Raw genomic sequence first — 19,417 nt, forward strand, 5'->3', positions numbered from 1 at the left:
TAGAACAGAATTCAAACTGAACAGTCAAGTCAAACTTAGGAATAAAAGTATTACTGTAGATGCACAAATGCAACCTAAAACAAATAAGAATTAAAATGAATAGTCAAGTAAAATTCAAAACAACCAGAATTGTCTGATCAAAACAACCAGAAAAAAGACAAACAAAACAAGTGGCATTTCCTAAGGACTGGAGTGTCACTTATGCTTTACCAAAAACAAAATCTATTTTTAACAGTTATTCTTTTTCAATATAGCATGAAAAAATTAAAACAACTCAAAACTCCCAAAATTGCTTCATAAATAGACCTGTATATTTGGGACAATCAGTTTATTACTCTAAACCAGCAGTTGGCAGCCTGTGGCACCTGAGCGGCATTTAGCTTTTTTTGTCTTTAAAATGAAGCTTTTGGAAAACTCTTAGTCATTCTGATTATTGATGTTCCACAGTCAAAATGAGCTGAAAAAAAAATCATTTACAAACTTGCCAAATGAATATATACCCACATTTTGATCCCAACATATTTTAAACTTTTGTTAGTGGATTAAAACTATGTAAATATGACATATGTTGCATGGGCAATATTGCTAATTTATTCTCGCAAGTTTTACATTCCTTGTGGTATAAAACTCCTTATTAGAGAGAATTTGATTAAGGTCAAGCTTGAAGTTTGAGATATGGATTTGAACAGTCAGGGAGTAGTGGTCCTACATGCATAGTGAGACATTTTATTTGGCATTAATGCAAACATTAGTGATTGCTAACTATTTGATGCTATGTTGAAAATACGTGTTAACTATTTGAGATGGATTTAACATTTTGTTGCGACATCCCTCCCTCCCCCTCCCCCCAAAAAATAGGCAAAGGAAACCAGAAGATAAAAACTGAAAAATGATCTACCGTTAGATCTGCAAGGAAAACATAACTAAAAAAAACACAATTTATGAAGACATTACACCTTTAAGCATCCTTCATTAAGTGAAAAATATCCTTTTGGTGATGCAAGAACTAAATGTATAGCAGAGCTTCAAAATCAACAACTAAAAAAACAAAAGGCTATCCACAATTGTTTCTATTCTTCAAGTAGAAAAAACACGTCAAGTTTTGCTGCAAGTCAGAAAATAGAAAAAAGGGGAAAGCCTTTCTAAGATGGTAAATATTGCAAACCATTTTTATGAATGCAGCTTAATTTTTAGTTAAAAGACTTTCTAAACAGGAGAGAAACACTCAATGAAGAGATGTCACTACAAATTACATCCCAAGTATATCTTTTTATATTTTAGATTACAACTCCAGGCCATGGGCATCCATATGGGGAGGGGACACAGGGGGAGGGGTCCAGCCCCCCTAGCTGAACAAATCTATCTTGCATTTTTGTTTTGAGGTTTATAATATACAGCATTGGAAGTACCAATTAGACCAGGTAAGCCCCCCCCTTAAAATTCAGCTTATGGGTGCCTATGCTCAAGGCCCAAAAGAATAATTTGCTACCACTTAAAAGCTAGATGGGCAGAAAAGACTATGCAGATGCTGTAGTAGTCCATTTGAAGGAGCATTTCAATCACCAAATGCTAAATCGTCACTGCATAATTACAATGGGTTTGGCCATAAAGATGATAAACACTAAAGCATCATCTGTCTAAAGCATCAAATCATAGTCAGTTCAAATATGTTCTGTTGGAAACAGAAAGCATATACAACGAACTTCTGCTACACAACACACTTGGGTACAAAATACCCAACGAGATTGAACACTACCAAAAGTAGCATTAGACCTGTATCTGTAGCAGTTTTTCCGGCCTAACAAGTGAGATGAAGTCTTCTGTAATTGTAATAGGTTAAAAAATATCAGGAATTGGTTTCACAGGTAGAAATCAGAAATATCAGCCAGAGTGGTTCATAGAAGTATCAATCTTTGAGTATGATGACTTGTATTATGAATTTCTTTGCTCCAATGTTGAGCTGATAGATAATGATTCTGCTGAAAATTAAGATTTATTGATATTTAGAAAAATGTGTGATTTTCTGGTGTCTATGGTAAGGTGTCTTTTACCTGAGATAAATTAAAAAAAAAAACTTTTTCCACAAAAAAAGTTTTTCAAGGAAGAGAAAAGAGCTCCATTAAACCAAAAATGGGCAAAAATAGAATCAGGTAACCTATCAAGCATAAACAACCACACATCAGCATCAACAAATAAATGTTCGTTTAAGTTGGATTTAAAGTACTTCTTTGATGATAATGAAATTTCTTGCTAGTTTTATCTGCAATATTTATTAGTCTATGTTTAGTGAGTGTGATAGACCCTGTTTTCATCCCCTGCTGAATAGAGAAACATTTAGTCAAAGTAGATTAGACTATAGGAAATAATTTAGTAAGGTGAAATGGGTCCCACATGCAAGAAAGAGGAGAACTGCATCATATATTTGTTTTTTTCTTTTTAATTCTGAGGTTCCTTAATAAGATTCTTTTTAGAAGTAGGAAATTATGATAAATAAGATTCTCATTTCTTTTTATACTTGGATTGAGTGGCAATGCATTGATATAAATTAATAATAAGCCAAACTAATGTGAACCATGTTAGAAAATAGATGAGCAACTGAGAGTAAATTCACTGGTTTCATGCATGACATTGAAAAACTTTGACCAGTCTTAATGGTCTCTTAACACATAGAAATGAAAAGGAGAGCCACTTAGAAAAAGACTACTTTGAAATTTGATTATTCATGAAAGATTTTTTTCTAGTAAATTCAACAATTTAAGAGTCACAAAAGCAACATTTCCTTAAAAAAATCCTTTAAACTGAAATATACTTGTCATGAATTTTCAATCTTTAATATAGACATTAGGAAGTTAGAGATGGAAAAGATGGAATTGAAAAACTAAGACATGCGTTAGATGAAGTTTGAACAACTACCATCAAATTTAGAAAAACTGCAAAGGAAAACATACAACCTTGGTTCAAAGCAGGAATGGACTGCACTGAACAAAATAAAAAAAAAACAAGATTTTAAATTTTCATAACATAGAATAGTATCCCTAAATCCTTCGATCAGACAATAAGCTAGCATTTGTCACTCTTTCTATGTTTCCATCAGCATTTTCCACTGACCAGACATTTCTAATCAGTTGTATCAAAAGTAAATTAAGGCACCAAATATGATTGAAAGTTGGAATCATGGTTGAAATTGAAAACCAGCAACTACAGACCAAACATATCCAAACAATCAATGGAGACACAGAGCCGAAAATCTTATTGATAAACAAGTTGACATGAAATGTGAATTAATAAAAAGCAGCACTCATTCTTAGTAAATAATTTCAAAGAGTATTATAAATACAAACTATTTGGACAAATTGTGGTGTCTATCTTATAGAGTTTAGCTTACAAGAAATCTAGTTTTAAACTAAAAGTTATCATTATAAAATGAATATAACATTCATTTTTATGGATGGTAGTATTTAAAATCTAGCTGTGGCTCTTCATTGGACTTTTTAAAGTTGTAAAAACATTATTTGGCTCTTGCAAAGGGGAGGAAGAAGGCTAAAACCCTATCTCTCCTCCCCAGAGGCATTTTATGAAGAGAAAAACATTCAAATATTGTAGACAATTTTTTATTTTGACCAAATTGATGCTGAAAAATCACCAACTGGTTGCTTTAAAAAAAAACATCAAAATATTGTAGACAATTTTGTATTTTGATAAATTACATGCCTATTTTGACCAAATTGATGCTGAAAAATCACCAACTGGCTGCTTCAAATTGTGCAGTTGCTGCAACTTTAAAGACCACTTCTTCTTTTTTTGTTTTTTCTTATCTATTTTTTCTTTCAATATCAGTAAGCTCCCCTTATTGGAAATAAAATTCTGAATTTTTTTTTTAATTATTAGGGAATCTTTCTATCTAATCTTTCTATCTAAAATCTTTCTATCTAAAAAAGAGATTTTTGATGAAAAGTAAAGAAACCTATTAAAACTTATGAAAAACAGATATAAAGTTATATTATATTCAAACCTAAAACAAATAGAAATTAATGTCAATAAATTCAGAAGCTCAAAACAAACAGATGCTAAAATAAATAATCACATTAAGCATAAGTATGACAAATATTGCTAAGATAAATCCTAAAACAAACAGAAATGAAAATGAATAATAAACTCTAATGTAAAACTAGCGGAAATTCACATTAGCTCAAATAAAAGAACCAAATTCTTCAGCACTACATGGCTTCAGCAGATGGATAAAAACATCCCTTCCTTGCAAGAAATGCTGAGAAGGGTCTTGGAATCCTTGTAGATAACAAGCTCAATTATTTGTCACACTCAAGACAACTGCAGCAAAGGTCAAGCAAACACTAGGTGTAATCAAATAGACCTTCAGTAGTCAGTGACCTGCTATCATGATGAAGCTAAATGCCCTAAAGAGGAGTTTGATATGTATTGTCACTAATCTCAACAAAAGAGACAAGCAGGCACTAGAGGGTGTACAAGGAAATGACACCAAATCCATAAAAGACACTGAGAGAGGCTCAAGCTCCCCACTCTCAGCTAATGAAGGAAAAGGGGATTTATTATTTTAGCATTAAAGCAACTGAGTTCAGGAAAATTAGGATACTAACTGCCAGAACAAGAGGCCACTAATGAAGTTATTACAAAGAAGACCAAACACAAAGTTCACAAACAGCAATATTTCCAATTTCTTATCTCTTCCATCTTGAAGTTTTGTAGACTTAGAATATCACATGCCAGATGAACCTAATCTACCTTAACTTGGGCCACATTTAGTTCTATCTGTTTTCCCTTGAGTGTAAGTTACAAAAGCACAATCGACAGGATCTGAATAGAATTTCAAATCATGTTATAATTTCTTAGTAAAATTCTAGATAATGAGCTTTTTGTCATCTTGTAAAGAAGTTTAGTTAGAAGAATAAGACCTTCAAGAATGGAATTAGAGCCTAAATTTTACAAAGCTTTTTTGTTCAAGATCCTACTTGTGCTTTGAAATGCTCAAAATATTGTAGAGAGAACAAATCTCAACTTGGAACCAAAAACGTTGTACCCTTGTTTTTGATTTTACTTTACTTTTGTGTCACTTGAAATTTCGAAAACAAAATTATAACCATTAAAGTAGAGGTTTAATCCATACTGGGGAGCTTTGTTTCAAATTTAATATACATTTTTCCAAAATCTTATAAGCTTAACTAACCAGGAATTAACAAAAACATGAGCCTAAACTGCCCTCTTTGGCCTTATCCAAACTTACCAAATGCCAGTTTCCTTTGAAAGGTTGAAAGGATGGATGTGGATACTTCAAAAGACCCTAACTTGGCCATTTACAACACAGACAACTGTTGTCTAGATTTTTTTTAACTTTCCCAATTTTGTTGGCATGTTTATTTTTTATATTTATTTTTGTTGGTTCACAATGCCCATTAAAAAATAAGAAACCAACAAAGAATGTAAATTTCATTATGTAGCCTACAGTTATCTCTAGACATTAGGGGGGGAACACTAGGATCCAAATTAACTGGAAGCAACAGTGAATTTTGTTATAATGTTTAGTTAATAAAATTATTAAGGTTGCATCTAGGATAGAAAAATTATACTATTTGGTTTTCTATTTAATTCTCTTTCCAAATATGAGAAACACTGTTGTTGAATTTGCATCCTGATCCCTCCCAAAAATAATCATATATAGTTTTAGGCTATATGCCAGTTTGCTAATTTATGGATTTGTGGTTATTTTTGTCCAGAGATTGTTTTGGGTACCTGAATGACTTACTGTATGTTAAACCATAGACTATACTAAAAGTATGGTTCAATCCTGCAATCAAGGGCTATTACAAAAGTTCAAGGGCTATGAACAAAAGTTTAAGATGGCTAGGGCAATTTCTGTCAGTGAAGGATGACAGATTGCCAAAGATTGTTTTTTTTGGCCAAGTGTTTAGGGCCAAACAAAAATAAGATCATCCCCAGTTAGGATAGTTAGATGGTGTAAGGAATTATTCAAGGGAAATAGGAACTTTCTGGGTGGGTGTAAAGAGGGAGGCTTTGAATAGATTGGAATGAAGGAAGGTACAGAGCTGTGTTGGCCTCGGGTAACTTTTTGCTGTAGTGAGTTGTTAATGATAGTAGTAGTAAAAACTGAAGTATTTGGACAGTGCCAAATTGGACAAATATTTTGACTAAAAAGAATCATTTTTGATTGTCATCAATTCTGCAATCAAGGGCTATACTGAACAAAAGATTAAGATGGCTAGGGCAATTTCTGTGAATAAAGGATGACAGATTGCCAAAGATTGTTTTTTTTTCCAACTGTTTAGGGCCAAACAAAAATAAGGTCATCCCAGTTAGGATAGTTAGATGGTGTTAAGGAATGATTCCAGGGAAATAGGAACTTTCTGGGTGGGTGTAAAGAGGGAGGCTTTGAATAGATTGGAATGAAGGAGGGTGCAGAGCTGTGTTGGCCTCAGGTGACTTTTTGCTGTAGTGAGTTGTTAGTTGGTAGTAGTAGTAAAACCTGAAGTATTTGACAGTGCCAAATTGGACAAATATTTTGACTAAAAAGAATCATTTTTGATTGTCATCAATCCTGCAACCAAGGTCTATACTGAACAAAAGATTAAGATGGCTGGGGAAATTTCTGTGAATAAAGGATTACAGATTTCCAAAGATTGTTTGTTTGTTTTTTTTTTTGCCAACTGTTTAGGGCCAAACAAAAATAAGGTCATCCCCAGTTAGAATAGTTAGATGGTGTTCAAGATATGATTCAAGGGAAATAGGAACTTTCTGGGTGGGTGTAAAGAGAGAGGCTTTGAATAGATTGGAATGAAGGAGGGTGCAGAGCTGTGTTGGCCTCAGGTGACTTTTTGCTGTAGTGAGTTGTTAGTGGTAGTAGTAGTAAAACCTGAAGTATCTGGAGAGTGCCAAATTGGACAAATATTTTGACTAAAAAGAATCATTTCTAAAACACTGATAACAGCTTCCTAATCTTGGACAAACTGTAGATAGTTGAGAATGGCTAGACTGACTACAATATTGGAAAACATTTTTTCCAACCATTTAAACCTGTCATGTAGTCTATACAATGTTCTAAACCATAAAAATAAGAAACAGGCAGAGGTAGTAGCTTGATAATACCTGCCCAGGTTATATTTTAAATCCTGAACTCATTCTTGAAAGTTCTATTCACCTAATTCAACAAGATTGGAAGAACAACCTAAACTAGGATTTTATGTGTATTATTCAAGAATGATTTAAGCATATAGGAAACATGAGAATCTTGTTGATAAAAACATTCTAGCCTATATGTTAATAAGCACAAATTTTCAAATTTCTAACCTAAGTGTTGTGTCCTAAAAGTTATTGGGGTATATTGATTTAATTGTTCAAATGATGATTAGGCATCCTGTCAAACTACTGGGTGTCTTCTATAATTATCATCTTGGGTATAGATAGTTCGCATTAGACAAGGGCTATATCCAGCCTTATTAAGGAGAGGGGGGACAATTATAAAACACTGATCAATATATTTGGAATGAGTTCTGAATGGGGAACCAAATAGTACATTTCTTTCCTCCCTATCTAATTTCCATCTTTAAGTAGGTAAACCTTAACCCAAAAGAGGGGATGAATTGTTCTGGGCCTACTATATCATTGCTATTATACCTAAAATTCATATCTGACATTTGAGCCCTTATGAGATAGCCTAGGCTAATGTCAAAATCCTTTGTTAAGCTGTTCTCAAATGTAGGATTAGCAAAATTTTCTGATACAGATCATGAGGACTGACAGACTAGACAGGGATACCACCAGATGACTGATTTGACAGTGTATATATATACAAATCTTTAAATCATCTAACTAGTCAATACCAGCAATACTAGTCTATATGCCTAGGAACCCAGCTGGACATAAGAAAACAATTCTTACTCCATAATAACTATAATTAACACATTTTGCAGGGGGGAGAACCTTTATCTTCACTTCTTTCCTTGTTTTTCTTTGAAATTTCTTTGAATTTCTTAGAACCCAAGCTATATATTTACAGAGTATAGCCTATAGCATACCCCCACCCTCCAATGAGCACATATATACCTGGAAGGGCATCCTGTATCTAAATATAACATTCATTTGCATCATCGATGATGTTTACCCCCATATTGGCCATATGGTGGATGTCTGGCTGGACTAGCTCAGCTGATTTGCCCCTTGAATGCAGTTCAGAAAACAGATTTTGGTAATTATCCCAGGATTTTGGTAAAATAAATATAAAATTTAGGCTTAAATTGCAACAATATAGGCCTACCATGCTCTTTTGAAATCCAAATCAAGCCTAGCACAAAAAAGACTGGTACTTATTGAAAACTTTTACGGCACACAAAGAACTGACCATAAAAGTTTACCTAGGCTTCAGAAATGAGATTGTATTCTTTTAATTTGCAGTCTTTGATCAAAGTAACAATGATTAAGGCTCTATCATTTCAGTCTGCTTTTCTCAATTCATCTGATTCAGCTTATAGCCAATTTGAAGAATACAACCAATTTAAATCTTTTCTTACAAAATTTGAAACTATGCTACCATCTATTTTGACGAAAGAATTAAAGCGCATCTTCATAAATGTGTATAACCTGCATTGCTTTGAACAGTTTTCAGTGATTAATTACAATAATTTATTGAACAAGTGCAATTTTTGAACCCGATTCAAATTATTTTGAGCAACTAATAAATTTCTTACAAAGAAAAGAAAACATTTTGAAAACCAATAAAATATGTGGAATTAACCGAACATATTTGTAGCGTATTCTACTGTTACCAAAAACTAAATGGAGCATCAAGCCACCTGAAGTCAACATAGCTACGAACGCTTCTCGTTCATCTAAATCTAATCAGAGTACAACTGCTTACAACCTTCCAGGAAGCTCCAGTCTCCCTTAAATCTTTCCTTACAACCTCTTCCCACCACCTTACCAAGGGATGACCTGCTTTCGTATGGTCCTAGATGGTTGGCCGACAAAGAAGATTTGCAGTAGTAAATCATTTTCAATCCGTAGAACGTGTCCTAGCCATTTCGACCTTTCTCTCATTATAGCCCTAAAAAGTGAGATTGAACCACATTTCTCGTACAGCTTGCTGTTTGAACTATGGTAAATCAGACGGGTACCCAACACAATCTCCGCACAGTTTCTTTGGAAAATATCCCATAAATCCTCCTCCGTTATTCAGAGTACATACGTTTCAGAATCATATCTGACCGCTGTCATTACTGTGGCTTCTAATATTCTAATCTTGGGTCTCAGGTCTATCTTCCTATTCTTCCAAACTTTTTCAACCTGAACCCTGGCTCTTCTACTGCTAACATCTTCACTGTACCCACTCTCTTTATTCAAAATAATACCTAGGTAAGTGAATCTGCCAACTCGATTGATCTTCTCGTTACTCAATATCACCTCTTCAACATCACTTATTCCCAGTCTTGGTGACTTAGTCTTCTTTACATTAACTTTCAAACATATTCTTGCTCCCTGAAATTTTAGAACCTCCAGAAATTCATTAATTTTGCTAACTTTCATCTATGGCATTCAGATCATCAACATCGTTTAAATCAAGAACAATTTCATTTCCCTATTGGATTTCATGCTCCCTCATAGTTTCAGTGTCGTCCCTAGGACAAGGTCTGTGAAAATAGTTAAAATAAATGGTGATATGACCCAACCCTGCTTAATTCCTGATTCAATCCTAAACCAGCGACTAGCCTCATTTCCTACCTTAACCGTAGCAATGCTATTCTCTTATATTACAAAAAACATTTTAATGTATGTGTCTGTTATCATAGGCAGCGCAATAACACTGCCTAAGTAAAGAAGGATGTTGGCAAAATGTATTATTTTTTTTTCTTAGACCAAGGTACTTCGTATCGAAGGATCTGTAATAGAAACTTCAAAAAGGGCTCATTCGATTAGAAATTAAAAGGGCTTGTGATTTTTAATAATTTGGCGGCAACTGACCCCCTATCACACCCATTATTTTGCCAAGCACATCCAACCAAATTATGAGACAGCCATTTTGTTCAACATAGTTTAAAGGTGTGGAAATTATGTCTTTGAAAATGACAACCCCCTTCTCCCAACAGCCCTCAGGACAATGGTTGTAAGTTATGCCCTTGTGGATAGTCAAAAGGTTGTAAGTTGGTCAATGGTTGTAAGTTAATCAAAGTGATCGGAGGGTACCTCCCCTCCCCATACAAACACACACGTTGTATTGTCAAGAAACGCATCTAACAAAAATTTTGAGATAGGCATTTATCCAAAGGAGTCTAAATATCATATAACAATACTTTTGAGGTTGAAACAAACCCCAGGGCCTAGGGGCAAGGGTTGTAATTTATGCCCAGTGGGTATTTAAGGTTTTTATGGAAGGAATATTTGTGTGAACTTTACAGAAGGCTCAATTGGTTAAAAATAGGAAGTTCTAGTTCCCTTTTAAGCGTCATAAGTAATGGAGGGCAGTTAATCCCCCCCCTACTGCCTCTCTTCACCAAACAAATTTGATTAAAGTTGTGCGATAGAGAATTTGCTATCTCAGCTCCCAGATAAGGGTTGTAAGTCATGCCCCAGGGTCAAGTAGTGTTTTTACAAAAAGGGTGGCTGTATACAATTCGGAGGAGACTCATTGGATTGGGTGATAAGAAGGCAATTAACCCAAACATGTCATGTTTCCCCGAAGTACATCGAATAAAAAAATGAGCAGTCAACTTATTCAAAATAGTTCAAAGATCATATAACAAGGGTTTTTGGGTTGATAAAAACCACCAGAACCTAGGGTCAAGGGTTTTGAGTTATGCCACGAAGTATTTAAGGTTTTCATGGAAGGGAATGTTATATAACTTTAGAATAGTCTCATTTGGCTGAAAATTGGGAGTTCTGGTTCCTTTTTAAACGTCAAAAATGATGGAGGGCATTTAGCCCCCCTCCCCAACAACTCCTTGTTTCACCAAACGTAACTGATTAAAAATATGAGGTAGGGATTTTGTTCAAAATAGTCCGAAGAACATACAATAAGGTCTCTTGGGGTGACAAAACACCTGAACACCCTGGGGATAGGGTTATAAGTTTTGCCATGAGGGTATCTAAGGCTTTTACGGAATAGGCTCTCGTATCAACTGCAGATGGGACCTATTTGATTCGAAATTAGAAGTTATAGTGCCCTTTTTAAAAGTCAATGTGATTTGAGAGCAACCAGCCGCTCCCCTTCCATGCTCATCATTTCCCTTAATACCTCCAATCAGAATTTGGATATAACACTTTTGTTCATTGTAATTGAAGGTTTCGGAAATTATGTCTGCAAGAAAGACAACCCTACCCCCTACAACTCTTGGGAAAAGGGTTGTAAGTTATGCACTGGGGGTTGTAATGTTCATATAGAAGTAATGGTTGTATTTGCTTAGGAGGCAACTCATTGGACTTATAATCAGAAGTTCTAGTGCCCTTTTTTAGAGTCAAAGTAATCAGAGTGCAGCTACCCCCTCCCTCACGAACACACACAAACACGTCGTGTTTTCCTGAAACGTGTCCTATCGATATTTTGGGACAGTCATTCTATCCAAAATAGGCCAAATATCATATAACAAGGCCTTTGAGGCTGATCCAAACCATCAAGGCCTGAGGGCTGTAAGTTATGCCCCGGGGTATTTAAGGTTCTGGAAGGGGTAGCTGATTTGCTTGAAATTGGAAGTTTTAGGTCCTTTTTAGGAGCCAACAGTGAATGAGGTCATGTGGCCCCCAACCAAACTACCCCTCTTTTAACCAAATATTTCTGATTGAAATTGTGCGAAGTCAATTTTGTTTAAAACAGTCTAAAGAACATATAACAATGCCTCCAGGCATGGAATAACCCCTCAGAGTCCCGAAGAAAGGGTTCAAGTTTTACCCTGTGGGCATATAAGGTTCTTATGGAATGGGCGGTCGTGTCAAATTCAGATGGGTCTTATTTGATTATAAATTGGAAGTTATAGTGCCCTCATTGAGAGTCAATGTGATTTGAGGGGAACCACCCCCCACGCCCATCATTTTCAGTTTGGTCCCACTGGGTTTAAAGTTTTTTCTTCGTCTCTATAGTCCTCGATTGTATTCCGTAATAATGAAATAAACAGGATGTTTTTTATTTTGTTTTCTTTCCTGGTACTATAAAGCTATGCTCTTCCAGTAAATAATAGTTTCCTACTTCCAGTAGTCAATGCTACGCTAGCGCTTTTTGTCGGATCGAATAACTTAACCTTAGATGGCGATTAAATAATTCTAAATAAACTATCCAATAAGAAAAATTCCTAGCTTGAAGAAGGAGGCTAATTTAACTTAAAGCTTTAACAATTGGTTGGTCTAGTCTTCCTGGAGCCATTTATTATCTTTGAGAGTAGGTGATTTTGGTCTAGGCTGGCTCAAGCTGAGTTAAAACATAATTTAGCTATGATAATGTTTTTTTTTTTGCTTTAGGTCTTCCAAACCTGTAGTGATCTTGGGTTGATGACTGCCAGTCAAATCTCTGCTGCTTCTTCTCCTACTCCTTGTCAAGTTGGTTCTTGAAGGACTCAATCCTTCAGTTGATTCCAGTGGTTTGTAACTCTTCTTGAAAAGAATGATTGGTGAGTTCTTGATCAGGAGCTTGACTTTGGTAGCTTCTTGGAGTGTCTTCTTGTGTTATGCTGGCTGGAACTGAGATTGCTACCAAAAATTGCTGACTTTTCATTCTACAGCTTGTAAGTAAGTATCATATTGCTGTGCAAGCATCTGTAAACTAAAGTGGGTAGTTTGAGGTACCTGAGGCGGTCCTCATATGAAGTTGATGCAAGAATTTTTATCCATTTTGTTGCTCATCTCTGTACATTTTTGATGAGCCTCACATCTTGTCAATAAGAAGGACCAGCAAGACACATGTTAAAATTGAGATAGGGTTTGATGAGAGCTTTAAATGGTTTTATAAATATATAAAGTTTGTCTGCTATTAATAGTCTGTTTTAGTAATCCAAGACTGGAGCTTGCACAGGAAACAACATGCTGAACATGGCTATGAAATTTAAACTTATCATCAATGATGACACCAAGATCCCTTTCTTCTGCTCTGTTCTCTGATTGCTCTCTTACTTTTGTGGTGGGGTTATAGATTGTGTAGTTAGCCATTGGGTTATTAGGTCCAAATTGTAATACAGAGCATTTGCCTGTGTTGAATGGGAGAAGCTAGTCTTGGGTCCAATCTTGTAGCTTGTTTATGTCATGCTGGATGCTTTGGGGGTATGCAATACCAAACAGTTTGGCATCATCAGTGAACAGGTGCATATCATTGTTTTTATGGCTAAATATGTCATTGATATAAATCAGAAAGAGAGTTGGACCCAGTACCATTCCCAATGGTACTCTGCTTATTACTTTTGCCTTGTCAGAGTAAATTAGTTGGCCATCTGTAGCAAATAAGCAAACTTTCTGCTTGCAATTTGTAAAAAATTTCATTAGCCAGTCTACAACAGCCTGATTGATGCCAACAGTGGATATTTTAGAGTGCAGTCAACTGTGAGAAACCTTGTCAAATGCCTTGGTGAAGTCCAGCAACAGCAGGTCAACTGGATTTCCATGGTCAATTAGATCTGTGATTTCCTCATATGATTCCAAAAGGTTTATTTCAGTCAATTTCCCTGACTGGAAGCCATGCTGCTTGGGTGACAAGATCTTGTTGGTGGCCAAATGCTTGAGGATTGAATAATTGACTATGCACTTAAGTATTTTGACAACAACTGAAGTCAGGCTAATAGGCTGATAATTTTCAGGCTTTGAATGGTTACCTTTCTTGAAAACTGGTGTAATGTTAGCTATTTTCCAGTCTGCTGGCAGCTCTCTAGTAGTAAGTAATATTGGGAAAATTATCCTAAGTGGTTCTGCTATGATTGCTGCAGTTTCTTCAAATAGCCTGGTATGTAGGTTATCAGGTCCTGGCAACTTGTGTATCTAACACCTGTAAATGTCTGAGAACCTCTGTGAGTGATAGAATGAGGCTATCCATTGGGGTTTTTACAATGTATTCTGGCAAAGGAGGTAAAAGACCATTGGATTCAGTAGTAAAACAGAAATGAATTGCTGATTTGGTGAGTTTGCAAACTTGTTGATGTCAGTTATCTCTTCACCTTCCTCTGTTATCAGTTTCCTAATGCCTTGTCTATTATGGTCTTGGCTAGGGACATATTGCCAGAATTTCTTTGGGTTTGTCTTAGCTTCATCTGCAAGCTTAGGTTTGAAGCTTGTATACAAATTGCATGTCAAATTTTTAAGTTTGTTCCTGCTCTTTGAGAATTTTTCTTCGTTTTCTGTGGATAGATGCTTCTTGTACTTCTTCCTTTTTCTTTTGATTTCCTTCTTAATATCCTTTGTCATTGTAAGTAGTGTTCATAGTTTTGGAATGAGCTTGCTCAAAGTGTACTATTCAGCTTTGCTTAGCAGTAATTCCTTGAAGCATTGCCATTGTTGTTCTAAGGAACCAATTAGGACATCATCCCAGGAGATTTTGCTGAGATCTATTTTAATCTTCTCATAGTCTATGAAGGTCCTTTTTATGTAGCTGTTAGTTACTTTGAGGAATGTTGTTTTTATTTCTATTGCAACATGGTAACTTTTCCTGATTTGGGTCATGTATATAGTATGAAGAAGGGATTCTGGTCTCCTAAGAAATATTAGGTCTAGGAGGCTTGGAAGCCCCCCACTCATGAAATGGGTCAGTTGGTTGACAATTTGTTGGAGGCAAACATCATGAATCATATCTATGATTGGATTTACAGTACCAGAGGTGACACAGGGGAGTTGGTCTTTCCAGGGGATTCTTGGCAGGCTAAAGTCATCTGCAATTAATAGGTCACGCTTATGGGTGTCTGATCTTCCAAATGAGCTCAGCTAACTTTGCATCTGTTTGCTTGGGCGAAGGTGATGATGGGCTTCTGTACACACATCCAATTCTGACAGTGGGATGGTTTTTACTCTCTGGAACTGAAATATCAAAGAATAAAGTTCCAGCATAAGGGTATCCTGGATTGATCAATAGGGGTGACAATATACAAGGATTTGACTAAAGCAAGTGTTCCATGGCAGCAAAGACTGGATGAAAGATTGGATATAGTTTGGTAGCCTTGCAGATTAGCATATGAGTCTAGGAGGTGGTTTCTTGAGTTCTTAGGACATACCTTAGCAAGGAGTATAGAATCATAGTTATTTACATAAATCATAGATTTGAGTTTGTTGATTTTGTTTGGAAGTTGGTCTGCATTTGTTATTAGAGCAGAAAAATCTTGACTTACTTGCTTCCTTTTTGTGTTGGATACTTCCTTTTGGTAGTGGCAGATATTTTGGACCAGCTCATCTTCAATGGACAAAAAACTGCTACAGGAGCTACTTTTGTTAGTTGGATTTGGGCTTTCATTTCGGAAGGACTTGAAGGATGAATCAGAAATATCATCAATGCTTATTAACTTCAACTTTTCAACATTTTCTTTATTCAACTTAAAAAGTACAAAAACAATATTATGTCTCAACAGAGAGCAGAGCTTATAAGGCTGGGACAGTGCAAAAACAAAGAAAAAACATCAACATCTCATCATAATAATAATTCAAAATTTTAACATGGTAAAAAACAAGCAAAATAGAAAAAAACACACAAAGATAAGTAAATAAACAAATACCTGGCAGGAGGGGCATGGGAGGCCATCCCTACATATATATATATATATATATATATATATATATATATATATATATATATATATATATATATATATATATATATATATATATATATATGTATATATGTATATATATATATACATATATGTATATATATATATATATATATATATATATATATATATATATATATATATATATATATATATATATACATATATGTATATATATATACATATATATATATATATATATATATATATATATATATATATATATATATATATATATATATATATATATATATATATATATATATATATATATGTATATATATATATATACATATATGTATATATATATATATATATATATATATATATATATATATATATATATATATATATATATATATATGTATATATATATATACATATATATATACATCTATGTATATATATATATTTATATATATATATATATATATATATATATATATATATATATATATATATATATATATATATATATATATATATATATATATATATATATATATATATATATATATATGTATATAGAATATGTATATATGAAAAAATATTATCAATTGGTGAGAATGACATATCAGTTATCCTGAATGGTACAAGACATGCAGGATATAATCCATGAGATAGTGGACATTCTAAAAACCTCAAAGTGTTACTATCCAGTCAATTCTGATTAGCACAAACAAGGTTCATTAAATCAATATTAAAATCTCCCATAACTAGATAAGAAGTATTAAGACTAGGTAAATTATCCAAGAATTTTTCAAAACAATTCCTAAATTCTACCTGACTAGCTGTCGGACTATGGTAAATAACTGTGATTAAAATCTTCTCATTATTTGGAAAAAAAAAACATTCAACAACACAAGATTCAAATAGCGTTTCAATATTCATTGGCAAAAAGTCTAGCCTTGCATGGGCTGGTATGCAACTTTTAATTAAAACACCAAGACCACCTTTCTTTTGCATACTCCTCCCAACATGAAACAATTGATAACCATCAACATGAATACTTTCAATTGAAAGTTCATCTAAAAAAGTTTTGCATAAACCAAATACGTCCATATCAGGTGTTGATAGGAAAATTTCAATCATATCCCTTGCAGTTTTTCAGCCTGGGAATTCCAAAAAGATATCCTCCTTGTTCTAGAGTTTTATTTGCCAATCCATTGAAAAATAAATATTGATTTTTTTTTGTAAATCTAATATGCTGTTATTATCTTAATTATCACTAGCTACAATATTTTGGAAAACTGAATGAAACAAAAGGGAATCCTGCTCAAATTCTTTTAACCTTGATGATGGAATTCCATCATTATCTCTATCAAATATTACCACCATGTCAAGAATAACCACACCACGACCCATGCGCCCAACAAACAAAAATAAAAGGTAACATACACAAAAACAACTAAGAAAAGAAAATAGAAATGTCTTCATTCTAAGACAAACTCTTTCAATATTCTGCCGCTATTGATAAAGACATGTGCTTCAAAACAAGCAGTAAAAAAATTAGATAAATAAGAAGTTAGTTTACTGTTACACTATGTACAGGGCTAGCAGATAGAGCGACTAACAGTCTGTGGCCTGGTGAGAGTGCCCCCCCACCTGGGCTGATCAAGTTTTTGGGATGATCTTTCCATGGTTTATGGTCAAGTCTGGATCTCCTAGTTCAGTCTGGTGCCTGAGTTCAGCAGCTAAAGCTTTTCTTTTCTCCCAGTCTTTCTGTGATGTATCTGCCCCAAACTGAATTTATTGACAAAGCTCATAAGATCTTTGTAAAAATAGCCTTTTTCAAGTTTAGGTTTTGAACAGAGAAAAGAATGGGAGAGGGTTGGCTGTGATTTGATTCTTGGCAACTTGATCCTGTTTAGCAAATGGGCTGCTGGGTGGCTTTGGACTTATTGACAGGCGGTGATTGGCTTATTATGCATCTTACATTACTAATATTTGGATTCTCAATGCTGTACTGCTCTGTAAGATCTTTCTAAATGAACACCTTGTTGCCATTTATTCCTGGCTGCACGGAGACACCATATGCAACTAGGTTAAGTTTCCTGCTATCTCTGTCTTTTTCCTGTCTGAACAATCTACAAACTTTGTCTTCGAGGTGAGAATTAATGACCTGTTTTATCTTGGAGGTTTCTTGAAGCATTGCTGCTTTAACATGTTTTTTGACCTCTGAAAACAGTACATTTATCAGCCATGTTTTTCTCTAGGCAAAAAGAACTATCTTTGTAGCCTTAGATTTAAATAGCATATTTAAATCAAATTCCTGGATGAAGATATAAGGATCTTGAAAAGAATGTTAATAGTCTTTGTATATTTTATTTAGGGCCTGACTGAAATTTATTTTTGGAGTCCCCAATACCAATACTAATATATTTATATCATACTGACACAATACCAGTATAATTTGCCAATAAATTCCTATCCAGAAATAAAGCTTACATAAAGTTTAAGCCCTCCATTTTCTGACCATGTTCATACTCACATATTTCTCCCTGGTCTAATACACACCACAGAACATCCTTAAAAGTTCTCTTTCCTGTATTGGACTGTAAAATTTCATAAGAATCCCCCCTAAACCACGGTTTATTGCTGGAGCAGTTAGATGTCCAACCCACATTGCTGCTACAGAGCTCTCTTTAATTTTAAAGGAAATCATAAATAAACTTAAAACCTATTGTTCTGGTATTGAAAAAATTTCGAATTTTAATCCATACTGGAGTGTTAATAATTCACTGCAGGTGATAGACTCTTTAACAATGGTTTCAGCTAAAAGAATTGAGTCTTTCGATTTTGCGGCAATGTATACTAATTTATCACTTAATGTAGTGTTAGAAAATTTAAAAACGGTTATCAAGAAATCTTTCCTCTTATCTAGTAAGAGGTTCCTAAAAATAGACACTTATAATAAAAAAGCTATATGGACAAACTGCTTTAAGACTATAGTTAGCTTGAGATGTTACAGCTTAGATATGATTTTTGGTTTATATGATTTATTTTATATAATACTTATATAAGATTTAATTGTAATTTGTACAAGCAAGTCGTGGGAATTCCCATGGGGGGGGATGCCAGCCCATTTATAGCTGACTTGTTTTTAAGTCAACTCGAATATAAATATATGATGGATAAGAATAATCCAAATAATTTAAAACATGTTTTGTCAAATAATAAAAGATATTTAGAGGCTATTTTGGTTTTAAATTGTAAGGAATTTATTAATATTTCTAAAAATATATATCCATCAGAGCTTACTCTTGAACCTAGTCATGGCACTAGTCTAGAAGATCACTTCTTAGATTTGAATATTAATATTTCTGATAATAATAAGTTAGGTTCTAAAATGTGTAATAAAACGGATGATTTCGATTCAAATATCACATATTCAGCATTTTACTCACAGTTACTTAGATATGCCAGGATTTGTAGTAATTATATTGATTTTAAAAATAGATGTAAAATTTTAAGCCAAAAATCGATTTTAAGAGGTTTTTCTGCAAATTAATTAACTTGGCAATTTAAAAAATTTAGTTTTCATTATAACAAACTTTTAAATAAATACCGAAATAATTATCTTGAAATACTTAGCGAAATCTTTGGTTAATTTTGATTTTCTTTGTTGCTGAGTTTGGCGTGTCCCTGATTTT

The 19,417-nt window shown here is 34.0% G+C and overlaps 1 protein-coding gene and 1 long non-coding RNA gene across 3 annotated transcripts in view; one reads left to right on the forward strand and one right to left on the reverse strand.

Moving 5' to 3' along the window:
- Positions 1 to 8,558, reverse strand: part of LOC136034716 (titin-like) — a 49,493-nt gene extending 40,935 nt beyond the window's left edge. Inside the window, exon 1 of one of the 2 annotated variants that reach the window (XM_065716075.1) lies at positions 8,403 to 8,558. The gene's annotated coding sequence lies outside the window, so the exon portion shown is untranslated. Of the gene's footprint in view, positions 1 to 8,389 lie in introns of both variants that reach the window. The other variant, XM_065716076.1, reaches the window with a different exon arrangement.
- Positions 8,559 to 12,297: 3,739 nt separating this feature from the next.
- LOC136034717 (uncharacterized) overlaps positions 12,298 to 19,417 on the forward strand; it is an 18,896-nt gene continuing 11,776 nt past the window's right edge. The window contains exon 1 of the long non-coding RNA XR_010619236.1: positions 12,298 to 12,409. This is a non-coding gene — a long non-coding RNA (uncharacterized LOC136034717). The remainder of the gene's footprint in view (positions 12,410 to 19,417) is intronic.

Source organism: Artemia franciscana, chromosome 13, assembly GCF_032884065.1.
Source record: "Artemia franciscana chromosome 13, ASM3288406v1, whole genome shotgun sequence".
Lineage (NCBI taxonomy): Eukaryota > Metazoa > Arthropoda > Branchiopoda > Anostraca > Artemiidae > Artemia > Artemia franciscana.